The sequence below is a fragment of the Sminthopsis crassicaudata genome, chromosome 4 (assembly GCF_048593235.1).
Source record: "Sminthopsis crassicaudata isolate SCR6 chromosome 4, ASM4859323v1, whole genome shotgun sequence".
Taxonomy (NCBI): domain Eukaryota; kingdom Metazoa; phylum Chordata; class Mammalia; order Dasyuromorphia; family Dasyuridae; genus Sminthopsis; species Sminthopsis crassicaudata.
Window position 1 is genome coordinate 319905920 of NC_133620.1, and position 17121 is coordinate 319923040.

At 38.5% G+C, this 17121-nt stretch overlaps 1 pseudogene; it reads right to left on the reverse strand.

Annotated features, from left to right (window-relative positions):
- Positions 1–12035: 12035 nt before the first annotated feature.
- On the reverse strand, positions 12036–13138 carry LOC141540785 (glyceraldehyde-3-phosphate dehydrogenase pseudogene; annotated as a pseudogene).
- Between the last annotated feature and the right edge of the window lie 3983 nt (positions 13139–17121).

Sequence of the window (17121 nt, forward strand, 5' to 3'; positions counted from 1 at the left end):
GGAAGAATGAAGGTGGTGGGGTTCAGATCCTCCCTTCCTAAAATCATTTTTATTCCATTGATGACTAAAGTATCTTTGAGGTATCTTTTAACTCTAAAGTCAAGATCCTATGGTCTTAGAGAGCTTCAAGGTTTTTTGAGTGGTTATGTGAGATTTCTATAATTAATAGTTGCAGATGTGGAGAAAAGGTAGAGGTGGAATTTTGAAGGGACAACTAAGAAGACAAGGAACTATTTAGAAAATTGTTCTACTAGCTCCAATCTCCTTGGAGTAATGAGTTGCTTTCTCCCTTATGAGTAAATTTGTGCCTTTTCACCACTGGCATAGGAAATTATGAAGAAAATAGTTTTCCATATGTTTATGAGAGGTTAAGAATTGTTTTTATGACATAGTTTTCCTATTAGATGTGTTTCTTATTGTTGTTTATCCATTTATTTTCAGTCATGTGCAATTTTTGAAATGGTTTACCATTTATTTCTCAAGCTCATTTTACAAATAAAACTGAGACAAACAGGGTTAAATGATTTACCCAAAGTTACATGGCTAGTAAGTGTCTGAGGTTGGATTTAAATCCAAGATTTCCTAATTGCAGGCTCAGTGCTTTATCCACTGTGATATCTAGCTGCCTGTTTATCATGTTGTTGTTGTTTTTTTAATAATAATAATTTTGGGGCAGCTAGGTGGTGCAGTAGTAGAACACCAGCACTGAAGTCAGGAGGACCAGAGTTCAAATGTGGCCTCAGACACTTAACACTTCCTAGCTATGTGATCTTGGGCAAGTCACTTAACCCCAATTGCCTCAGCAAATAATAATAATAATAACTTTTTATTTTCAAAATACATGCAAAGATTCAATATCCATCCTTGCAAAACTTTGTGTTCCAAATTTTTTTCTCTCCTTTCTTCCACTTTTCCTCCCCTAGACAATAAGTAATTATTCTTTTTTTTTTCCCCCCCTGAGGCTGGGGTTAAGTGACTTGCCCAGGGTCACACAGCTAGGAAGTGTTAAGTATCTGAGACCAGATTTGAACTCTGGTCCTCCTGAATTCAGGGCTGGTATTCTATCCACTGTACCACCTAGCTGTCCCCGATAGTAGGTAATCCAATATATATTAAACATGTGTAATTCTTCTATATATATTTCCACATTTATCATCTGCACAAGATAAAGCAGATCAAAAAGGACAATCTTCAGTTAAATGTTTTCATTTTAACCCTGGTGATTTACGTGATCTACGAAGATAATCTATCCTGAATGGGGCTTGTACCTTTATTTCCTTCTCATATTGAACCTGGGTATTTTAGAGATCTCAATGTGGAAAGAGGCCCTCATTTCATTTTAGGGATCTCATATACTATTATATATTTGGGTCAAGAGAAAGCTACCTGTGTTCATATTCTTTTAAAGTGACGTTTCATTGACTTCTTTTATTTTTATATCATGTACATTTCTCAATAAATGCCCAAGAGTATGCTGGAACCAACTCTTTCTCTATAAACATTGCTTGAGTTCAAGCCCAAGTGCTAGACAAAGGTTTGAGGAATGAGATCATCAGTGGACTGGAAGCCTCACTGTAGGCTAATAATAAAAAATAATAACAGTAACCAATTGGAGTGGGGTCCCACAGGTATAGTGATGCTCCATGTGTTGCAAAAGGCCTGTCCTTGTATGGATCAAAGGGAGGCAGACTAGACATCTCTTAGTCTTTTCTCCCTTGACCCTTTTCCAAGAGCGATTTTCATTCTTGTGAGGAAGGGAAGCAGGAGGTTGGGCCCAGAGGCCACCACTTTGCTCTTCTCAAAGAGAGGAGGTATTGGACTAAAACTCTATTGTTGTTGGAACATTCAGGTGTGTCCAGCTCTTCATGACAAAGATACTGGTTTGCCATTTCCTCCTCTACTGTGTCCCTATTTTACATATGAAGAACTGAGGCAAATAGAAATTAAGTGACTTATCCAGGGTCACACAGCTAATAAGTGACTAAGGCTGGATTTGGATTTAGGTCTTCCTGATCCTGGACCTGAACCATCCTGAATCCACTGAACCATCCAGCAGCTCCCAAGTATATCTAACTGTTCCCTTAAATATTATCTAAGAAGTATAATTTGTTTGACCTAGCAGTGCTTCTATTGGGTCTATATCCCAAAGAGATCTTAAAGGAGGGGAAGGGACCCACATGTGCAAAAATATTTATGGCAGCCCTTTTCATAGTGGCTAGAACCTGGAAACTGAGTGTATGCCCATCAGTTGGAAAATGGCTGAATAAATTGTGGTATATGAATGTTATGGAATATTATTATTCTATAAGAAATGATCAGGAGGATGATTTTAGATATGCCTAGAGAGACTTACATGAACTGATACTAAGTGAAATGAACAGAACCAGGAGATCATTGTACCAGGAGATCAATATTCTATGATGATCAATTCTGATGAATGTGACTCTTTCTAACAGTGAGATGGCTCAGGCCAGTTCCAAAAATTGTGATGAAGAGAGCCATCTACACCCAGAGACAGGACTGTGGGAATTGAGTGTAGACCACAACATAGCATTCTCACTTTTTTTGTTGTTGTTAGCTTGCATTTTGTTTTCTTTCTCATTTTTTTCCTTTTGATCTGATTTTTCTTGTGCAGTAAGAGAATTGTATAAATATGTTTACACATATTAGATTTAACATCTATTTTAACATGTATAACATATATTGGATTGCTTGTCATCTAGGGGAGGGGACACAGACTATGCAAGGATCAACATTGAAAAATTATCCATGCATATGTTTTGAAAATAAAAAACTTTAAAAATTAAAAAAAAAGTGTAATTGAATTCCATCTAATTTTTATCACTGTCATTTTTTGAGAGAAAGAGAATCCTCACCCTCTATATTCAGGACTTTACTTCTCCAATGGTGTGAAGCAAAGCTGTGTGCTTGTTCCTATGCTTTTTGGCAAGATGTTTTCAGCCATGTTGTCAAATGCCTTCCCTGAGGACAAACATGGCATCAAGGTCAAACTATGGTAAATTATTCAACCTGAAAATGTTATGGGCTAAGATTAAAGTGAACCGCATATTAATGCATGATTTTTTGTTTGCAGATGAATGTGCACTCAATGCAGTTTTGAAAACTGAGATGAAACTAAGTGTGGATTATTTCTCTGATGCTTGTGCTAATTTTGGCCTAACAATTAACACGAAGAAAATGCAGGTGCTCCACCAGACAGCACCATGCTATCCACATGTGGAACCATCAACTACAGCAAATAGAGAAAATTTGAATAATGTGGATAAGTTCACTCAACAGTATACATTTCAGAAATGTACATATAGCTGATGAGATTTTTTTTTTTTTTTTTTTTTTTTTGGGAGGCTGGGGTTAAGTGACTTGCCCAGGGTCACACAGCTAGGAAGTGTTAAGTGTCTGAGACCAGATTTGAACTCAGGTCCTCCTGAATTCAAGGCTGGTGCTCTATCCACTGCGCCACCTAGCTGCCCCTTAGCTGATGAGATTGACGCACACACTGTCAAAGCTTGGTATTTGGGAGATTCCAAAGAAAATGTGGAAGAGAAGATATATTAAACTATCAAACTGAAGATCATTATGCTATTCTTATTTTTGTATGCTTTGTGAAACCTGGACAGTATACCAGGGCCACACCAGGAAACTGATTAGCTTCCTTTTGAATTGTCTTAGGAAGATTCTGAAGATCACCTGGCAGGATAAAATACCAGACAATGAGGTCCTTTCTCAAATTAAATTGCCAACCAATCAAACTCTACTGCAGAGAGTGCAACTTTGGTGAGCTGGTCATGTTGTTCAAATGTCAAACATGAGCTTGCCTAAAAATCTATATAACTGAAAAGTCAAACAGGCCAAGTACTCACATGTAGTAGAAAAAGTGATAAAGGACACTCTCAAGGTCTCTCTTACAAAGTTTGGAATTGCCTTTTCACCTCTCAAGGTCTCTCTCTCTCTCTCTCTCTCTCTCTGTCTCTCTCTCTCTCTCTTTTTTTCCTGAGGCTGGGGTTAAGTGACTTGCCCAGGGTCACACAGCTAGGAAGTGTTAAGTGTCTGAGGCCAGATTTGAACTCCGGTCCTCCTGAATTCAGGGTTGGTGCTCCATCCACTGCACCACCTAGCTGCCCCTCAGGGTTTCTCTTAAGAACTTGGAATTGCCTTTTCCCCAAGATGGAACCAAAGGCAAAGAAGAAAGTGGTTCTCCCTCTCCTCCTACCCCCCCAAGACAGATGACAATACAAGGTCTTGAAAATCAAAAAGGCAGTGTTGAAGGGTGCCTATAGGCACAAAAAGAAGAAAATCCGAATCTCCCCTATTTTCCAGCCACTTAAGACACTAAATCTTTGAAGGCAGCCCAAATACCCTTGGAAAAGTGCCCCTTGATGAAAAAAGCTTGATCACTATGCTATCATTTAGTTTCCCTTGATCACCCTCATTTTCATTCAAGATCAAAAGCATCAGATAAATCAGGTAGTAAAAAAGCTGTATGACATCATCATGGCCAAGGTCAACATACTGATCTGGCGTGACAAAGAGAAGGCCTTCTATGTCTGCCTTGCTCCAGACGATGATGCTCTAGATGTCAGCAAAATTAAAATCATCTAAACTGTGTCCAGCTGTTCCACTTCACCTAAAATAAAAAGGTTTTCAGTATTAAAAAGAACACCTTGGAATTGATTGTACAACATGAGAGACACTGGCACAGGACTGCCCAGCATGGCATGTGCTCACCAAAGGAGATGCTAAGCTCTGTGAACAAAGCAAAATTGAAGTAGCTCCCCTCCCCCCCCCCCAAATGAGATGCACAAATTTAGAGAATCCACACCAAATGTGGTGGAACTACATGAACTATTTGTACTTGACCTGTGACTGAGCATTCTGAGCTCATATCGGTCTGATCAATCACAATTGGACACTCCATAAATTTACCTTAACATAGTTGTCATTTGAGAATAAAGGATAACAACAAACCCATCAACTAGTGGAGAAAGGGCTAAAAAGAAAGGAGAGGATTTGGAACTCAAAGTGTTGGGATTTTGTTGTTGTTGTTAAACAATATTTTTTTCAATTATATGTGAAGATAGTTTTCAACATTTATTTTTTGACATTAAGATTCTGAGTTTCAATTTTTTTTCTCACTCTCTCTTTTCTACCATTTGTCCCCAAAATGGCAAACAACTTGATATAGATTATACATGAGTAATCATGTAAACATTTTTTTTTCTGGCAAGACAATTGGGATTAAGTGTTAAGTGTCTGAAGCCACATTTGACTTTAGGGCCAGTGTTCTATCCGAGTCTTTTGGAATTGTCTTGGATCATTGTATTTCTGAGAAGAGCTAAATCACTGTACAAAGTAGCTGTTCCAATTCAGCATCAGTTAATGTATGTCTTTTGAGGTTTTTCTGAAATTGACCTGTTTATCATTTCTTATATCACGATAGAATTCCATAACATTCATATATCACAACTTGTTCAACCATTTACATTTAACATTTAACAACATTTAACAGATATCCCTCAATTTCCAAATCTTTGACACCACAAAAAAGAACTGCTATAGACACTTTTGTACCGTAAATCCTTTTTCTTTTTTGATGATCTCTTTGGAATACAAACCTATTAGTGGTATTGTTGGAACAAAGAGTATATGCAGTTTTATTGTTCTTTGGGCACAGTTCCAAATTATTCTCCAGAATGGTTGGATCAGTGGAGCTCAACTTTTGAAAAAAAAATGAATGCTAAAAAATTCACAAACTAAAGAAAATAGCATTTTAAAAATGCTGGGGGAAAAAATGAAGGGAAGGGAAGGGAAGAGAATATATTATTCTCTGATCTCTTCTTTGGAACAGGCTTGGTCATTATAGTCTTTGCAGCATTGAGTTTTGATTGTTTTATTCTTGCCATTTGCATTGTAATTCTTGGGTATATTGATTTCTCAATTCTATTTATTTTGCTTTGCATCTGTTCCTATGTCTTTCTATGCTTCTCTATAGTCATCATATTCATCATGAATCCTTGTAATATTTTTCCCATTTTTTGTTATTCTGAACTTGACAAGCACCAACAGCTAACTTTTTCATATAGAAGGAAGAAAAAAGTTATATGTGAAACACAAATTTCCATTCGAAACAGCTTGTTCATATTTTTAAAATATATAAAAATTCACTATGATAGTTTTATAGCTGATCCAATTGCTTAGTTTCCTTCTATTCTCTTCTCATTTTTAAAAAATCCTTCATTGATTTTTTTGCATTCCTATCACAACTCCCTTTTTATTCTCATATTCTATCTTCTCTCTAATTTTTATATTACATGTTTTGCTGAGGCAATTGGAATTAAGTGACTTGCCCAGGCTCACACAGCTAGGAAGTGTTAAATGTCTGAATTCAGATTTGAACTCAGGTCCTCCTGACTTCAGGGCTGGTACTCTATCCACTCTGCCATCTAGCTGCCCCTCCCTCCCTAATAAAAAAAAATCTTCCTTATGGCACAGAGCCAAGATGGAGTAGTAAAGGTGGGTACTTACCTGAGCTCTCCCCCAAACTCCTCCAAAGATCTTCAAATAATGACTAAACAAATTCTAGAGTGTCAGAACCCACAAAAAGACAGAGTAAAAACATTTTCCAGAACAAGACAATTTGAATGGTCAGCAGGGAAGGGCTGTTGCACCACGGTGAGAATGGAGTGCAATCACTGGATGCAGGCCATACCAGTACAGACAGCAAATCAGGTCCCAGTGAATTCAAGGTTCTAATCAGTGGCAGCAGTGGTGGTTTCCAGACTTCTCAGCCCAAAGATACCAAAGATAACTTAGAAGATCAGCAGGAAAGATTTGTTGTACTAGGGTGAGAGGGGAGCACAATCCAGCAGCTTTGGCTTTAGCAAACCAGAAGCATGTCTTTAAATTATTAAAATTAATTAAATTATTATTGAAAAGAGACAGAGTAAGGGAGTCAAAGAGCTGTTCAGAATGAGATTACAGGAGTCTCTTTTCTAGCACTAAGGCAGGACTCTTGTTACTTTGTCCATACTTGGATCTGGGTCACTGTCCTGGAGTGACAAGTGCACCAGAACTTGCAGCCACAGAGGAGCAAATATCCTCCTCACAGTTCCAAGGCAGGAGAGAGCACTTGTGATTATGCATAGGCCAGGGAAGTAATAAATACTCCTTTCAATCATATCACCTTGAAAGAACTGAAAACTTACATGCTTTTCTAGTAAATTTATTTATTTTTAATATACAATGCTTTCATTTTGGGAGAGAAAAATCAGAGCAAAAGGAGAAAACCATGGGAGAGATAAAAAACAGAAAAAAGAAGTGAACATAGCATGTGTTGATTTACATCAATCTCCTTAGTTCTTTTTCAGGATGCAGATGGCATTTTCTATCCAAAGTCTATTGGGATTGCTTTGAATCACTGAACTACTGAGAAGAACCAAGTCTTTCCTAGTTGATACTTGCACAATCTTGCTGTTATTGTGTACAATGTGCTCCTGGTTCTGCTTAGTTCACTCAGCATCACTTCATGTAAATCTTTCCAGGACTTTCTAAAATCTTACTTACTTGTTTTAAATGGAAAAGTGGACCCCTCCATTGCTCATCATCATGCACTTTCAGAAGCAGGCTCTCACCCCTTCCCCTGACACATCCACCTCTACACATACACACACACTCAGGGGGTACATGTTTATTCAGCCTGGATCATGACTGTTTGAGGTTGGGTCCATCAAGGAACTGGCCATGTTTTAGCATGGAGAATCCCTAGGGGCAATATGATTGTTCTCTTATAGTATTCCAAAATATTCCATTTATAATTACTCCATTCTAGAAGTAGTAATAGAAAAGTGGCAAAGAGGCAGCTTTAAATTTGATATCAAGAAAAACTTAGCAATAATTTCAACTTTCCAAAAGTGAAATAGGCTTCTTACAGAGGAATGTTCCTTCCTTTGGTCTTCTAGCAAAGGCTGTTCAGGATGTTAAAGTGAAGATTCTTTTCATGTAGGAGCTGGACTAGATACCTGCCAAGGTCCTTCCCAAATCTGTCCAAAGAACAGTGAAAGACAGCCATAATACCCTTCACTCCTACAGCTGAGACCTTTTCATAGAGAACTCTTTCACCCTGAAGTTGCTAAGCGACAAGCTGCTTTACTCGCCAGGAGAAGGCTGCTTTGACATAGATTTCATTCTCTCTCCATGTACCTGAATGTATGATGCTTCCAAATAAAGTCAAAATAAGTCCAGGCAAAAGGCCTGGCAATTTTTTTTCTATTTCTGTCCATATTCTTATAATAGCCCCCTAAAGAATGTTTCTCCCTTCTCTCTGCCTGCTTCACTTTGATGTAAGACCTATTGACCTTAAGCACAGATCCAGTAATATCACTCCTATATTCAATCCTGTATTCAACACCCCATTCTCTTCTCCATTATATCCCTGAAACCCTTTCCTCCTTGGACTTCTATGACACTGGTCTCATATGGTTTTCCAACCATTCCTTTTCAGGATTTTCCTATTGAGGAGACTGCTTGAGTCAACCTTTCTATGCTGATCCATCACTAAAAATTTTTGCACTTACTCCCAAAGGCAGAAAAGTTGCCTGTTTCTGGATGGAGAGAGACCTTAGGATATTGGTGTGAGGTTGGGGTTAGATCTCAGGTCCACTTCTACACTTAAAGCATGTATAAGTTGGCTACTGAGAATACCAATAAAAGGATTTAATGGAGAAGCTTTCTCTCTTTTTCTTTCTGCTGGCCACAAAGTATAAATACAATTTGGAGATAATGGTACTGAAGTGGGGTGTTAATCAAAGAATACCTATGTAGATGATAAAGTGGAGAACTGGCCTCCTCCACTTCATATCATAATGCTGGGTTTATCCCATCCCACCCTCTCCCTAGTGTATTTTGATCCCTGGGTCTTTGGTCTGCTTTTTATCCCAGGCTCCGGGTGAGGGAGGACAGAGTCATGATTCTTTGGGAACAAATTATAGAGAGGGAGAGCTTGGTTTTTTTTTTCCTTTTAAAAAGATAATAGGAGACAATTTTCCACAGAAACTGGTATAGAAAGGGAGGTCCCTGGGACCAATGAAAGAAAGGCATACAGAAATTCATAATCAACTACACTAGTAATGGTTGGTAACTCCCAGTTTTTCATAGCCATGGAAATAAATTCCAATCCTACTAGATAGGAATAGAATAGGCTTCCCCCCTCCACCTGACTCTTCCCCTAACTTGGAAGGAGAAAAAACAGAAAGTGAATGAAACTATTATCAAATGGCCCCTTACTCCACCCCACCCCAGAGATGAAGAGAACTGAAAGGCTAACCAGCTGACTCCATGATCTGCCTGGGCCTGCTGTGATTTGTGCCAATCACAGTCCCCACAGTCATTTGTACTGGGTTCCAATGACCTCCTTTTGGTTCTGTCATTGAGGTGCTGGCGATAGCCCTTCCTTCCGCTCCTACTTTAGACAGTCAAGAATGAGGTACCATTTAGTTCTCAAGCATGATTCACACACACTCTTCTTTCCCAACTCCCTTTCTCAAGCCTTCTCTTTTGCAAAAGTCCTCAAGTTTATCATTAAAGACATTTGGGACCGCTGGATAAAAAATGTCTGCTTGGCTCCTAATCATTTCTGCATTCTAAGTTTCCATGGCAACACCACCAGAATGTAAAATGAGGACTTGAAGAAGATATTGAATAAATCACACATTTATTGTGGTGTTAAATAAATCTTGAATTCACAAGGGGAAAGGGATAGCAATTTCTTTGTTTTTTGATTTTCTGGGAACTTACTATATTTTGGAATTCAAAATTTTTAATATTTTCTTCCTAGTTTTTCTAGTTCTGTTCTGAAGACAGTTTGCTTGAAAATAAGTCTTGCTGCTGAAACTAAAGAGTCCAACAGGGTCAACAATATAACTCCTGACAGAAGTGAGAGGGGAGGACAACAGAAAAAAGGTCATGAGTAGGAGACAAGGAAACAGTAAAGACTTCCAATTCCTTTTATTTTATTTTATTTTTTTAATCTTTGGAATAAAGAGAAGAAGGGGGAAATACTTAACCTAAAAGGGACATTAGTCTTCTTTTTTATAATCAAAAACATTCCACGTTGTGTTAAAAATATTTATCGCATTCTGCATTCTCAGTTCTTCATCTTTCTATAAGAAGATGAGTAGTATATTTGATCATTAGTCTTCTGGAATCTTGATTGATCTGTTACACTGCTAAGAGTTTAGCATAATTGTATTACATTATATTTAGATATCATAACTTATTCATCCATTCCCCAACTTATGTGCATTCCCTCAAATTCCCATTCTTTTCCATCTCAAAAAGTATTATAAATATTTTTTATACATTCTTTTGGCTTAGGACTAATCCCTTCTTTCTAATTCCCTTTTCTCCTTCTCTACTTTCCTTTATTTTCCTATTGAAACATACTTCTGTATCTAACTCTCTGTATGTATGTGTGTGTGTATTTTTCCTTCTTTTTACCAGTTCATCAGAGAGTGAGATTCAAGTATCAGGATAGTCCCCTATCCTTCCCCATGTTCTATGAATGTCTACTTGTGCACCCTGATTATATGAGATAATTTTCTGTAATTTTCCTTTTCCTTTCTTTCACCCAGTGTGTTCCTATTCCCTGTCTTTCCATTCTTAAGATTAAGACATAGTGGAACAATTTCCAAGCTTTATCTATGTAGACTCCCCTTATGAACCCTGGTGATGACAGGATTCAGAGGAGATACACATATCATCTCCCCATATTAGAAGGTAAGCAGTTTATCTTTGTTTAGTCCTTTATCATTGCTAATTCATGTTTATCCTTTCATGTTTCTCTTTGCACCTGTGTTTGAACTTCAAAGTTTCTTCACAGTTCTGGTCTTTTCATCAAGAATGCTTGGAAGTGCTCTATTTTATTAAAAATGCATTTTTTTTTCTTCTTTCAGAAAAAAAAAATTACAGTTTTGCTGGGTAAGTGATTCTTGACTATAAGCCCACACATTTTGCTTTCTGGAATATCATATTACACATTCTCTGCTTCTTTATACTGATGGGTGATGAACTGCATGTGATTCTGATTGTAGCTCCAATGTATTTGAATTATTGCTTTTTGGACATTTGCAATATTTTTTCTTTTTGGCCATATTCCTGAGAGTTTTTGTTTTGAGGTTTCTTTCAGGAAATGATCAATGGATTCTATTTTCACTTTGCCCTCTGCTTATAAGTGATCTGGGAAATTTTCCTTTATGATTTCTTGAAATGTGATGTCTAGGTTCTTGTACATATGTATACACGTATGTATGCATTGGTTAAGACATTCAGGTAGTCCAATAATAATTCTTTTTAATTAATTTTACAACAAATTTATGCATAAGTAATTTCCCAGCATTTAGTCCAATAATTCTTTTTTTTTTTTCCCCCCTGAGGCTGGGGTTAAGTGACTTGCCCAGGGTCACACAGCTAGGAAGTGTTAAGTGTCTGAGACCAGATTTGAACTTGGGTCCTCCTGAATTCAAGGCTGGTGCTGCTCACTGTGCCACCTAGCTGCCCCCCAATAATTCCTAAATTTATTTTCCCTAATCTATTTTCCAGATAAATTGTTTTTGCTATGAGATACTTTATATTTTCTTTTTTCCCCCCAGCCTTTTAACTTTATTTTAATATTTCTTGTTGTCTCATAGAGTCCTAGTTTCTCTTTGGTCCAACCAATTTTCAGGGAGCTTGTTGCTTGGTTAAGGCTTTGTACTTTTTGTGCTAAGTTATTAGTTTCTTTTCCAATTCTATCTCTCATAGCTCGCATTTCCTTTCCATTCCTTTTTGGGGGACTATTTATTTATGTGAGACATTTGGAATTAAGTGATTTGCCTATAGTCACATAGCTAGTAAGTACAAAGTTTGTATGGCTGGATTTGAACTGAGGTCTTTCTGACTCCAGGGCTGGTCACCCATGAGGTGACTTTATTGATGTAAACAACATAAGACTCTATGTTTCTATAAAAGTGTCTTGGGGCAAGGTTTGGGAATAGAGCCTGAAATCCCCAGCATAGAGAAAGAAATTGAGGATCTGGGCTCCCCAGGGGTGGAACTCCTCTCTTGACTGAGAATGAAGATCAATGGCTTTCCCTCTTATTTCTAGGAGGCCAAATAGACTATAAAGTCTATTACATGGTTGTTATAATTATACTTTGTCATACCAGGAAATGAGCTTGACAACAACATCATGGAGGGCAATACCAGCACTAGCATCAAAGATAGAAGGGTGGATAGTACTCCTAAGGTCACAGGATACCACCTGGGCTGCTGTGTAGCCCAAGATGCCCTTCAAAGTTCCTTTTAATACTTGCTTCCTGATTTTCTTGATATTTGACAAGTTTCCTGGTGGCAGGTCGGATCCACAACACATATATTGGGAGTAGGAACACAGAAGGGTGTGCCTATGACCTTTCCTTTCAGTTCAGGGATGACCTTGCCTATAGTTTTAGAAGCACAGAGGAAGAAGGATGATGTTTGGGGCAGTACCACACCCCTCACACCACAACTTGCCAGAGAGGCCATCTACCTTCTTCTGGGTAGCTGTAATGGAATAGACTGTGGCCATGAGTTTTTCCATAATGCCAAAGCATTAATGACTTCGCCTAGGAAGAGACAAGCAGTTGGCAATGCAGGAGTTATCACTGAAGTTATGTTTCTTAAGGAAAGTTATGTTTCTCACAGTTCACTACCGTCACAAGTTGGGGGGATCAACAGAAGAGGCAGAGAGAATGATCCATTTAGTTCCATTCTTTAAGTGAATCCCAGACTTTTTCACGGTTGCAAAAACACCAGTGTACTCTACTACATACTTGGCTCCAGCACCTCCCCATTTAATACTGTCAGAATCATTCCCCTGGAAGATAGGAGTGGTTTTTCCATTGATCACCAACTTTTCCATCTTAGACTTGACAATACCCTTGAACTTACCACAGGTGGAATCATATTGGAAAACACAAACCACGTAGTTGAGGTCTGTGAAGGGGTCATTGATAGTCACACTGTCCACCTGGTGCCAAATCCATTGACTCCAACCTTTATTTTCTTGGCTGAGGGATACAGCTGCTGCAGCAGCAGATCCCAGCATCTTACTTGAGAGAAAAGCCAAGAGTTTCTCATCTCTTTTCTAATTTTTTTCCTCAAACTCTTTCATTCCATTTTTGAAAACATTCTTTTACCTTTTTTTCTTTAAAATCATGCTTCATTTCCTTCTAGGATTTCTAGCTGGGTTTGTGCCCAAGCTATATTTTTCTTCAAAGCTTTGCTTATAGGTATTTTGGAGCCAATCTCTTCTTTCTTGAGTCTTTAGCCCCAACGCAATCATAAATAACTCATTAATGGTGGAGAGAACCATAACACTTTTTTTGCTTGCCCATCTTCCAATCTATTTCCCAACTTTGGACTTTTTGTTAGGGCTGGGCTCTGCCAAACTTCTGGAGAGAAAATCTGGATTTGTCTTGTTATTATTTTCTTGGAGTATTGAGTGTTGTGTTACTTCAGCATCTCAAGAACAAGCTGGGAACCTGAAGCTTTCAATACTTCCAAAAGTGGTCTGATGTAGGGCAAAGTATGTTTGTTAAACCCTGTTCTGAACACCTTCAGAGGCCTCACCTGGGTACTTGCTGTACTCCACTCCTGTTAGTCATCTGGAAAGACTTGTTGCTTCTGAGAAGCAGACTTGTAGACTATTTGGTCAGGAATTTCTATCTTGGTTATTCCTCTGGAGACTGAGCTAGATTCTGGAAGTGAGAGTCCAGACACTAGGCCTGGGATCTGAGCCACTGTTGCTGTTGTTACCTTTGAACTTCTTTATAACTGAGAACATTTAGCCAGATAAGCAGGTCCTCTTCTCAGTCTACTCTGGATCAGGTAGTGGATGACAAAGCTGCCAGTTCTCACCTGTCCCCCATCATAGTAGTGATGCAGTATGGCTCTGGGACCTTCTCTTTCCCTGATGCACAATCTCTACTGGGCCCTGAAACGTTCCACTCAAGCATGTTTCTGTGCCAATCCATTCTCTGAGTATTCACAGATCTCCCTGTCTCCTCATGCTGAGGTAAACTGCAAAAATGACCCACTGTGACTTTTTCTGTATTTCCCCATAAGGATTCTGTCTAGCGTATTTTCTGAATCTATTTGGAGAAGTTTATGGAGAGGACTTTATTATTACTAATCTCCTATTATTCTGCCATTTTAGCTCCACTGGTCATTAGTCCTGATTCCTACTGCCTGAAGGTTAGATAAGCTAGAGTTTACTATTTTGCTTCTTACTGGAGGGGGGGGGGGTTCCAGTTACCTAAGAGGATTTTGGAGTAGAAGAAACTCTCCATCTTTTCCTCTATACTGCTTCACTTGATGATTACATTAGCTCTCGCAGATCTAATTATCTCTATGTTGATGGTTCTCATATTTATCTATCTTATCCTAAATTCTCTACTAATCACCGATCTTTCAACTCCATTTGCTTTTCAGATATCATGAACTGCATCCCAATAGTTGTCTTAAATTCATTAACAGAATTCATTCTTTTTCTCTAAATCTATCCCCCTTCCTAACTTCTCTATGACTGGCAAGAATAACACCATCCTCCCAGTCCCTCCAACTCACAACCTAAGAGTCATCCTGGATTTCTCATTATCTTACCTCCTTATCCAATATGTTGACAAGGTCTACTTCACCTTTGCAACATCCCTCCAGTGTGCCTTTTTCTTCTGACACTTCCACCACTCTGTGTAGCCCCTCACACTTGGACTATATTTGCAAGAGCTAGCTAGGTCTGCCCACCTCTACCCACTCTAATCCATTCTCCATTGAGTCACCAACAAAATTTTCCTAAAGCATAGATCACCATGCTACCCCTCATTCAGTAAACTCCAGTGATTCCCTATCATCTCCAAGATCAAATGCATCAAATATAAGATCAAGCTACTCTGCATTCAAAACCCTCCATAAACTAACCCTCTCCTACTTTTCCAGTCTTCTTAGACTTGACTCGTAAGAGGTATTCCTTGAACATTGGCTGAATGTTCCTTCCTTGAACTGTGTGGTAAGTTCAAGGGTGTTTCTAAACAAGACACCCTATTTCTTGGCTCTGGGCATTTTCCCTTGTTGTCCCTCATATTTGGAATGATTTCCTTCCTCATCTCTGCCTATTAAGTTGCAGTTAACATTCCATCTTCTACAGGCAGTCTTTCCCAACTTCTCTTAATTCTAGTTACTTTCTTCTCATTTATCCTGCTTATAGCTTGTTTGAACATATGTTTCCTTCTTGCTTCCTGGGCAGAAATCACTTTTTGCCCCTTTTTATATCCCCATTACTTAACACAGTGCCTGAAACACAGTAGGTCCTTAATAAATGCTTATTGACTATCAGTGTGACATTGTGCTTCTCAGTAATGTGAAGTAGCTAGACTGGATGACTTCTAATATACTTTCTAGTTCCAAATCCAAATCTCAAGATCCTGTAAAAGTTGCAAAGAATATCTTAATTGGTGAGTGGGGGAAGACACAATTCCAATTTCCTAATCTTCTCTTACATTAAAAACAAAACAAAACAAAAACAAAAACAATGCTCCTCTATGTTAATATGTAGTCCTTCTTTGTCCTCCTCAAGGCAAAGAGGAAATGACTAAGTGGAAGATCAGAAAATAGACTATGGGGAAGCCAGAGTGAGTTTAAGCTGCTATCTTTGCCTACCTTGCCTTTTCATCAGTAATCTTTTATCAGAAAAGAACCCCAGAATCTATTGTTTCATCTCCGCTAGGCACAGGGCCTTAGTGAGGAAGACCTGAGTTCAAATGTGACCTCAGACACTTATTTGCTAGTGACCTTAGCAAGTTAATTCTGTCTGCCTCAATTTTCTCAACTATAAAATGGAAACAATATTTATCTTATAAGATTGTGTGATCATGTTTGTATTTCACTGAATACTCTAACACACAATAGTTGCTTATTAAATGTTTTCCTTTCTTTTCCCTCTTCTACCTATTCTGTTTTCCATAGAGATTACAAAGCCAAGCCACACACCTTCCAGACATAACAGTTTATGACCATAAATAGACCTTCTTTCCATGGTAAAGTACCTAAGCTGGGATTATTCTGGAGAGAGGGCCACTTGGAAATGTCTGTAGACCAGTCCTCAACAATAGTGAGAACTGGCTGAAAGATAGCTACAAGTAGAATGGCAAAGGGGAGAGGAATTCCTAGAGAACAGGTATACTTTAAGACCTCAGTAAACAATCAATCAATGAACATTTTATTAAGTGCCTATGTATCAGGCACTATACTAGATGCTGGGGATGCAAACACAAAGAATTAAAACACTTTCTATTCTCAGGAAGAAGTAGTAAAGACAGTGGAATATACAACTGAAATGCAGACTGTAACTATCCTAAATCTGGAGATGGTGCAGTCTCCCTAAGGAAAGAGAAGTTATATCAGATAGTAATTATATCAGATGAAAAAGCTACGGAAGGGAACATGGGAAAGATGCATGCTGAGGCAGCAAATGACATCACTGAATAGCTAATATCCCCATCTGTAAAGAGAGCAGGGAGGGCACAGTTTAGATTTAGGGAAATGCTTCTCTTCTCCATCATGAGCTAGTCACATGGAAGGGGTCAAAAGTTCTATGGGCTATCACCAGCAAGAGATTTCTCTAAGAAAACCCTCAAGAGGGCTCAATTTTTTCCACTCCTGAATGAATAGTGGAGTCATTGGGATACTATCCTATAACCCCATGGAGAAGCCTCAGAATCAGGAGGTTTGGCACAAAAATAATCCATCAGTTGCATAACTGGAATGAGAATTCAGGACTCCTGACCCCCCTTTCAGCTTTGTCTGCCTTTCACTGGCAGGACCCAACAGATATGTTATAGCCAGAGAAGGTCCTTAATTGCCTCATAACCATGGATGACTCTATTTATCCCTGATGACATAACGTTTTTATCTTTGCATTTAAGACCCATTATAATTTGGTCCCAACATATCTTACGGTCAGTCAGCCTGCTCCTCTATGTCACCATATGTTCTCTCAAGTCCATTTCTTCTGGCTGGAATGCATCTCGTCTC